General features: G+C 42.7%; 1 long non-coding RNA gene across 1 annotated transcript in view; it reads left to right on the top strand.

Moving 5' to 3' along the window:
* The window catches only part of LOC109310478, an 18,788-nt gene that overhangs the window by 3,254 nt on the left and 6,656 nt on the right, over positions 1-8,878 (top strand). The window contains exon 2 of the long non-coding RNA XR_002101213.1: positions 1,491-1,492. This is a non-coding gene — a long non-coding RNA (uncharacterized LOC109310478). The remainder of the gene's footprint in view (positions 1-1,490; positions 1,493-8,878) is intronic.

Here is an 8,878-nt window from a genome sequence, read left to right as displayed (position 1 = left end):
TTTGGGCAGGGGGCTGGACTCGATGATCTCCCGAGGCCCCTTCCAGCCCTAATGTCTATGAAATCTATGAAATCTATGAAAAAAAGACTTCCCTCTGATTACAAAACACAGCTGGGTCTCAGAATATTGTTCTCACAATCTAGGGGTGTCTCTTTCAGCAAAGGATCCCATCCTTGTCGCCAGATGATACGTTGTGAGTTCAGCAACAACACTCTGGACACCGCTGTGTTGAACTAACAGTTATTTATTATTATAATTCTCTGGAATAGTGTCCATGATGGATTTTAACAATTGCCCTCTTTATATGTATGCAGAACTTATACTTGCTCTGCCTCTGACTTGAGCCAGTCCAGTCCTGTGGAGGGCGAGGAACCAAGAAAACCTTTGGCTCCTCATGGCAGAGAATATGGAGTTCCCAGTGCTGCAAAACTGCCACAAAGCAAACTGAACCCTGCAGTGCTGAACGTGAGGGCTTTGGCCTTAAAAGGTACAGTACAAGGAAAAGACAGTAAGACATGACAGCTGCCCGTAGCTCTGTTGCTGAAAACAGCTGAAAATGATCAAAGCATGTTGTGCTCTGACTAATCCTGTTTTTTACTTGCTCCAACCTGGAACATCACCTGTGCTGAAGACTATGAAGGGATCTGCTGTACAGCTGCTATGACAGAGCTGTACTCCGTAAGCAAGGGCTGTATCTGAGGGCAGTTTCCATTCACTCTACAGATTCATTGTACTGCTGGGATAACAACCAGGACCACAGCACTACAAGGAATGGGGCTATAGGTATTTTTTGGGTTGACGAGCATATTTGTGCTTCTCGGTGAGAAAATGACTCAATTACACATGTTTAACAGGGAATGATTTTTTTTAATTAATAGGTAATACTGTTAGGTACGGTTTGAATATAGATGTTCCATGAAGATAGATGTCTGACTTTATCTTAATACCCCTGTTACCCCTGGGATTACTCTGTAGCTTTCCAACAAAAACTAGCTGTGAAAGGAGAGCTGTAACTCTTCCATGCTTCTGAATCTTAGTTGAGAATAAAGAACTTACAATGGTTGTGTTCTGGTTTGTTTTCATTTTATGTGGTTCTTCCTCATGGAAACCTGATGAAGCAACCTGTTTTCCAAAGGTGTTGGTTTCTTCAGTTGTCCACAGTAGATGTCCCACGTAATTTTTCCCCTTGATGGTTCCTTTTGTAGCCTGTGTTGTTTTTGCTTTTTGATAGTGGAATATTGCTTAATTAGGGAGGCAATAGATATTTTTGTGGGAAATTAAACACCTGGGTGAAACAGAAATGACAACGGTGTGATGACTTCAATCATTGATGCTAATGCCCAGGACATTATCATTATATGACAAGGTACATATTGCTTTATAATTTATCATAGAGTTTTTCTTCCCTTGTGAAGCTTTGGAAATGCCTTAAAATTTGCCATGAGCTCATCCAGTTTGAGAACTGGGTGTAGGGAAAAATTGATGGAAAGTAGTTGGGTGTTTGGTTGATAGCTTTATTGACACGCTCCCTACCCCATTCTAAGGCTGATTTTTTTAGGCTACAATCAGTGCAGCTTTTGATATCTTCTGGAAATTACCAAAATTATGAAAGTTGCTTAAGTATTTTAAGAGATAGTCTCAAAATACTGCATTGTGGCACTAGGAAATATCCAGAATTACTGAAATTAAAGATATATAGAATCCTTTTAATCATAGTTAATATTACTTTTTGTTTCTGTGGTTGCAAACAGAAAAAATGTCTGCTATAGAAATATGGGTCACACTAAGAAATGGATTGTGAGACATGGAAAACTTGTTATGTGCAGTGGATTCACAACTGAAATATTGGAAGTAAAAATGTAATGGCTGGAAATTGATTTGGGGAAAGTCACTACTTAGAACTTTCATAATACCAGGATGAATACTTACTGCAGTAATATTCCATTTGCTTGGAAAACCAGTCTCCTCCCAACTTATATTGCTATTTTATTTACAACCATGCACATGGCTGTATTGGATGTTGAATAGCAGGAGAAGCCATGACCAGAGCTATAGAATCACCAGAAAACAACACTGAAAGCAGACTGAGGTGCACCAGAATTATCACATAATTTCAGTCAAGCTATGATCCTTCTACAGCTAACAAACAGGCTGCCTTCCCCATGAAATGATTTACGGCAACATTCTCACCCTTTATTTTATGGGATGAACATGCAACTTCTTGTCATGGAACACCTAGAGCAACTAATGATATGGAGAACCCTGGAAAATAATGCAACCAAGCAAGCAGCAGCTGTGCTGAAATCTGGCCTTTGACCAGCTAAGGACACTTACAAATAATTATACTTAACTTCTGGAATTTATCCTTTGTTTTTAAAAGTCTAGATGTAATGTTTAAGTTGGCTGTAGCCCCCACAGTACATATATATGTGAAGTTAGCTGTATGCACAGGGACTGAAAATCACACCATGGATGTACCTCGTAGTTGATGCCTAGTCTACACAAACTTCAAAGGGTTTGATTAACATCATTTAGTTAAAACAATACAAAAGCCAAGGTGAGCACTCTGATAATTTCCGCTGAAAAAATGGTCTAATTTGGTTTATTTCTAACATGTACCTAATCAATGTAAGTAAATCAGAATAAGCTTATTTTGAACTGAACTAAGCATCTAGTTTCATAGTTTCATAGTTGGTAGGGTGGAAGGGACCTAAGCAAATCATCATCCTGCCATGGGCAGGAAGGGATGCTGGGGTCAAATGACCCCAGCTAGGTGGCTGTCTAGCCTCCTTTTGAAGACCCCCAAGGTAGGGGCAAGCACCACTTCCCTTGGAAGTTGGTTCCAGCTACTAGTCTCCCTGACAGTGAAGTAATGCCTTCAGATATCTAGCCTGAATCTACTCTCAGTCAACTTATGGCTGTTGTTTCGGACTCAACCATTGCCTGCTGGCCCCCTTGGCAAATGTATAGGCAGCCACCAGATCCCCTCTCAGCCTTCTTTTGTGGAGGCTGAACAGGTTCAGGTCCTGTAGCCTCTCCTTGTACGGCCTGCCCTGCTGCCCCCTCATCATGTGAGTGGCCCTTCTCTGGACTCTCTCAATGCTGTCCCCATCCCTCCTGCAGTGCGGCGCCCAGAACTGGACGCAGTACTCCAACTGCAGCCTGACCAATGTTGCATAGAGGGGGAGGACCTGCAGGTCCAAGGAGATGATGTATGGATGCATAACAAAGTATGGTTAGCCTTCCTGACTGAGTCCCCACGTTGGCAGCCCATGTTCATCTTGGACTCAATAGTGATTCAAGCTACTTAGGATTTGACACCATTTCACCTAAAACAACTTAAATGAAGCCAGTTCAGTTCTGTCTGGAGACATGGCTTTTGAACTGCTGGCACTGCATGTTTTCAAAATTAGCACTGATAATCTGAATTAATGTAGGAGTGTGCTGTTAGCACACTTAATAGATGTGGTTATCACAAATATTCAGTTCACTGTACAAGACAACAGCTGATACCTGTCACAGTCAGTAATATATATACAATAGATCTGCCTCACACTGCATTATGACAGCTCCATCTACCAAACAGCATACTTCTGAACAGGTTGATAGGAAGACAGAATATTTAATAGTTTAGAAAAGAGAGAGACTTTTAAAGCTTTTAAGAAATAATTAGAAGCAAGTACTTCTTTTAAGATTTCACAAATATATATTTAAGTACCTGTTGATTGTATCTTCTTAAAGATCTGTAGTTCCAGGAGGTTTGGCAAACTTCTATAGCCGCTGTGTGAGGGCTTCACCAGCATTGCTGTAGCAGCAAAATGCTTGTGTCTGTGTGTGTTTGCAGGGGGTGACAGTATTGCTGCTAGTGCAAAGATTTTGAGGTGTTTAAAATAAAAACCCTCTCACACTAGAAAAGAGTTGGCACTTTATTAACATTTTAAACTAATAAATACATTACTGACAGCCAATAAATTATTACAATAACTAAAATTCTACTAAATCAATGGACAGTCACTCTTCATACAAAATTACAGTTAATACAGTTTGGGCCATCAAACATGCAAGGAAATGATTGGGAAAGGAATTGGGGAAAAGAAAAATTTTAGCAGACTTCAGTGTTCCTTCAAAAAAAATCAGAAATGCTGCAGAGGATTAGAATTATGGGGGCAAAAGGTGGAGGAGTTATGGATCATAACTGTCTATGAATAGAATGAAATAGTATCAGTCTAAAAGATTATTCTCCTATTAAACTGGAGCGAGAAAGGAGGGTGAGAAGGGGAAGTGACTGAGAAGCTTAGTCAGGATGATGCGCAAAGTCTTGGAATAAGAAGGGAGAGAGCAAGAAGTATAGAATGAAGGATAGATTAAGAAAAGAACAGATTCTGCCTGTTTTTAAGAGTCCTTTTTGTTTCCAAAAATAGGGTCAATACAGTATCTTCAAGGACCAAGTTTGTTAGGATTTTGTGACCATAAGCAGGGTTAGTTTTGTGGCAACCCCAACTCCCCTGCACCAGCTGTATATTACAGCGCTCTATTGTGAAGTTGGAAATACATTTGTGACTCTCCCATTGCCCTGTAAATGCTGGGAATAGAGGTTGTGGTGGAAGAGACCTGTCAAGAAGCAGGACTCTCCTGTGAAGTGAAAGGCAAGTGAAGTCAAGTACCCTGCTTCAGATGTTTGAGGTTCCTTCCCTTCTCTCCTCTCCCCTCCCTGCTCCCCCCGAGCCCTGCCTTATTGCAGTAGGTATCATGGGCCACTGCAGTTGGCACTGTTTAAAGCAAAAAATAGACCTGAAACCTAGTGTGCTGTCCGATCTGTCAGTGCTGTTGTCAGTATGGCAATGCAGAAGCAGATTAGTTTGGATAAGGAGGCAGTGGTGAGCACTCTCTGTGGGATGGAGGATTGTTGACACAGGCACTTATTAACGTTGTGGCAACCATGTGTGGTCACCAAGCTGCTTTCTAAAGGCACTGTAAGGAAAATGTATGGTGGCAACCCACTCCACCCCTTCCCTGACAACCTGGCATGGCCCTCATCCAATTTTCAGGCAGCTGAGTGACTTGGAAAGGGAACCAAAGGGAGCTTTCACCTCAACTGCAGCACAGCACTGTTCTGGCTCATTTTACTCCAGGACATACAGATGTTGCTTGCATTACATCATAGGGCTGGGCGAAACAGCAGCATTCTGCTTCAACATCTGTTTCGACAGAGCAGTGTTTCATTTTGAGTTTCATCTTGTTTCGAAAACACTGTTCCATTCTGTTTCATTGAAACGGTTTTGCTGTTTTGACACTGTTTTGACGTTTCAGTTGGCTGGGGATGAGAACTCAGCCCAGTTCAGTTCCTCTGAACTGTTCAGTCCTCAGTTCAGTCCTGGGATCGCAGTGCTGGGGTGGGAAACTGAGCCGGGCTGAGTTCCCTTCCCCAGCCCAATCACAGCCTTGGTTCTCCCTTGTCTCCCACCACCTGGCTGGCTGCTTCAAAACTTGAAATGTTTAGAAACCTTTGAAATATTTCAGCTGCCCTTGTTTCATTTTGAGGCTGTTTCGAAGCCCTTCGCTTCATTTCGATTTAGCCGTTTCTAGCTTGAAATGAGTCGAAACAGAGTTGAAACAAAACAGCCAGAGAAATTTCGCACAGCCCTATTACATAAGGCCCAAGGCAGGTCACTGCTCTACCCCCACCCCCTGGTTGTCTCATGACACAAGAAGTTGGTAGCTTGTCTTACTCTGTCATGATGGCTGTGGAGTTCAGCTGCCAAATTTCTATTCAGCTAATAGAATTTAGCTGAATAGTTAAGTTCTATTCAGCAATTTTCTATTCATTCCTCCTGATGGCATGCTCTTCTTCTGGACTCATTCCCTCTGTGGGAGCCACCTCACTTTTTCCTGGACCTTCAGGGCATCTCATGGCTTTGAATTTCCTGTCTTTGGAGGATTAGCTTACAAGGCAAGGATCCTACCCACTGCTTTGGCAGAGCTTGGGCTGAGGTGGGGAGATGGAATAGTGAAAACACCATTCCTGTCTCCTAGACAGAGGCATAGCTGGTCAGTTGTGCACCCTGGGTGGCAGTGGCTAGGTCACCCCTTAAGTCAGTATTTAGGACTGCTTAGTTAGCAGTATTGCCCCAGCTTAGTTATGGGACTGCCTCTAGATTCTTCCCAAACCATTATACCTGAGGATACAGGGTGCTGGCTAGGAAGTTTCTCTCTTCCTCAGATTACTAGAGCAACAGGAAAGTGGCATATGCAAGTAGAGCTCCTGGGTAGGTGCTTCTTGTCCTGTGAGGTTGTTGCTGGACTGTGCCAGTGGCTCTAACTAGCTTTCAGGGATGTATTTCAGCTTGACTGGCTTTCCTCTGCAGCCATTTCCTTCATAAGGAAAACCATTTCCTTCAGGAGCACAGTATGTGACACTCTGCTCAGCCTCTAACTTTGCACCCTTAAAGGGTGTCACATACATATGAAGAAACAGTTATGTGCCTGTGAATCAGAACTGGAAGAAATTATTTCTGACAAACAGTAAATCTGCTGAAATACAGAGTTTTGGAAGGAATGAAATGCATTTCAAAATCATGTCACATTTGGCAACAAATTTTGGCAGAAAAATGTGGAAAAACATTCAAACATGTCTAAAAAGCCTGTTTTGGCACTTTCAAAATTTAAAATCTCTGGGAAATATTGTTTATTTAATTTTTTGCAAATTTTGAAGCTTAGTGTTTCATTTGGGAAGGGTTTTTTCTTTAGGAAATGACCTATACCGTCTCTTATTAAAGGGCTTTTAAAAAAGGTTTGAAAACGCAAAAAATAAAAGAGAGAAATTTGAATGAAGATTTCTGTGCTGAGCAATAATTAGGATTATTTTTGTTGTACTTAATTGAAAAAAATTTGGTTTTCTAACTGATTCCCTCCTCCCTGCCAGTTTTTTTTATGTGGTTTGGTTTGGTTCAGGGATCAAAAACAAACCTATTATCCTTTATTTGCTCAGCACCATAAAAAGTGGGGGATTTACTCCCATAGACCAGGTGGAGGACTGCAGAGGCATCATATGGGAAAATGTAGTTGGGGCAGTGCTGTCTTCATCTCCTCTTCCTCTGCCCTCCCAACACCTTCTGGGTTCACACAAGGCAGCCTGCAGGAGCAACAGGAAGCTGCAGAGGGGCAGTGTGTCATGGAGTGCAAGGTATTCTGAGAATTGTAATTCTCTAGAACAGCAGTAGAGTTTGCTGCTGCTGAGGGGAAACCTTCATCCCCCTCCCCCCTTGTTTTTCCTGCTGAAGCCCATGTCAAGGTGGCAAAAAAACCCACTGAATTTGGCAGCAAAAATGGGGTCAATTCTCCCCACAGCAGCAGCAAAGTATTGGTACTCTACAGAGCTGTGATTCCCAGAATGCCTTGCACTTTGTGTCACTAGAAGGTGTTTATACACATGCTCTGGGAGGTGAGAGCCGTTCTTATTGAAGCACCCAGAGTGTCACGTGTATCAGTGTCCTTGGGCTGAAAAGTGGCTTTAACTAAAGCTTATTGAATGATTAATTGAGTCTGCTCTGACATGCTGTAATTATGGTATGTTGGGGCAGCTTCAGTGTTTGTGTATAGGCACCCACAACAAGCGCCTTCACTGGCTGCTTCCTACTGCCCAAAAGTGCACGTGGAACAAAGGTTGGTGCGGGGGCTACCTGACAGCTAGCCATTCACTAAAGCACCCTGGTGCCTCAGTCAGCCTCTCCACAGCACGTTGAGCCAGAGCAGCTTCAGGCTGGCAGGCTGACCTCCCAGGCCCTCTGCCAGCCTGGGCTGATCTGACCTGGCTCAATGTGCTGTGGTCCTGGGTGTGTGAAGATGCAGCACCTGGGAGCAATAAACTCTGGTGTGATATGTTTATTGCTTCTAATTAATTGCATGTGTAGATGCACACAGCATGTTTGGATCTAACCCTGAGGCCTCTGCTTTTCATCACTGCACTAGTTCTTACAGGCTTTTCTGCTCAGTATGGCCATTTCATTGCTATCATTACTGGATGCAACTCCATTGGTCTCAGTAGAGTTGCCTCAGCTTACACCAGCAGATCAGTGGTAAGTTGAGAGCCGGGAACTGAACCCAGGTCTCCTGACTCCCTGCCCATTACATTGTATTGCTTTCAGTTATAGTATTTCAACAATACAGCAGGGGTAGAGAGGTGGTGTTCCATTCTGAAACCATCCTCCCAGTTGTTTTGATCTTCCTCAGGCACTTTTGGAGATATTATAATATTTGTGATAAAACATATAAAGGTAATGCCCTACCTACAAGCTATCATTTTTTTTACAAGGAAATAAAGCAGTTATCAGTCTGTAATCACAAGTCACTTGATGTTTCCTATTGCTACTTTGCCTTGGATTTTGATGCTGGATCAGTGCAAGACCTTACATTATGAGGTGTATTTGTATAACTCTTATATACAGATATACTTTGTATATTTTTGGAAATGGGTGATAGCTGGAGCCAGGACAGTATGAACAGAAAGTTAATTGTGAAAGAATCTCAGTTGAATTTACATGTTGTTATCCAATGTCATTCTACTGCAGGTGGTGGGAGGTAGAGATGTTCTGCAGTACAAAAACAAAGACTTCATTCCTCCCCTTCTGCCCCAGAAGCCAGGCACAGACCTCCAGTACCAGTCAGATCATACCAGGTATGTCACAGTGGTCATGTAGTTTGTGGTGGTGCAGACCACATGTGCTGCATATACAGACATTTGCTGTTCTGCTAATCCACAGCACAGCAGATTTTTTTTTTTGACATTAGGCAATGAACATGGGCCGGCAGTGTGGGGAGGCAGTCAAGAAGGCCAACCGTACCCTGTCATGCATCCACAGATGCATCTCGAGCAGGTCCA

Source organism: Crocodylus porosus, unplaced genomic scaffold (genome assembly GCF_001723895.1).
Source record: "Crocodylus porosus isolate Cpor-Errol unplaced genomic scaffold, CroPor_comp1, whole genome shotgun sequence".
NCBI classification, from domain to species: domain Eukaryota; kingdom Metazoa; phylum Chordata; order Crocodylia; family Crocodylidae; genus Crocodylus; species Crocodylus porosus.
This window is presented reverse-complemented; position numbering and strand designations above follow the sequence as displayed.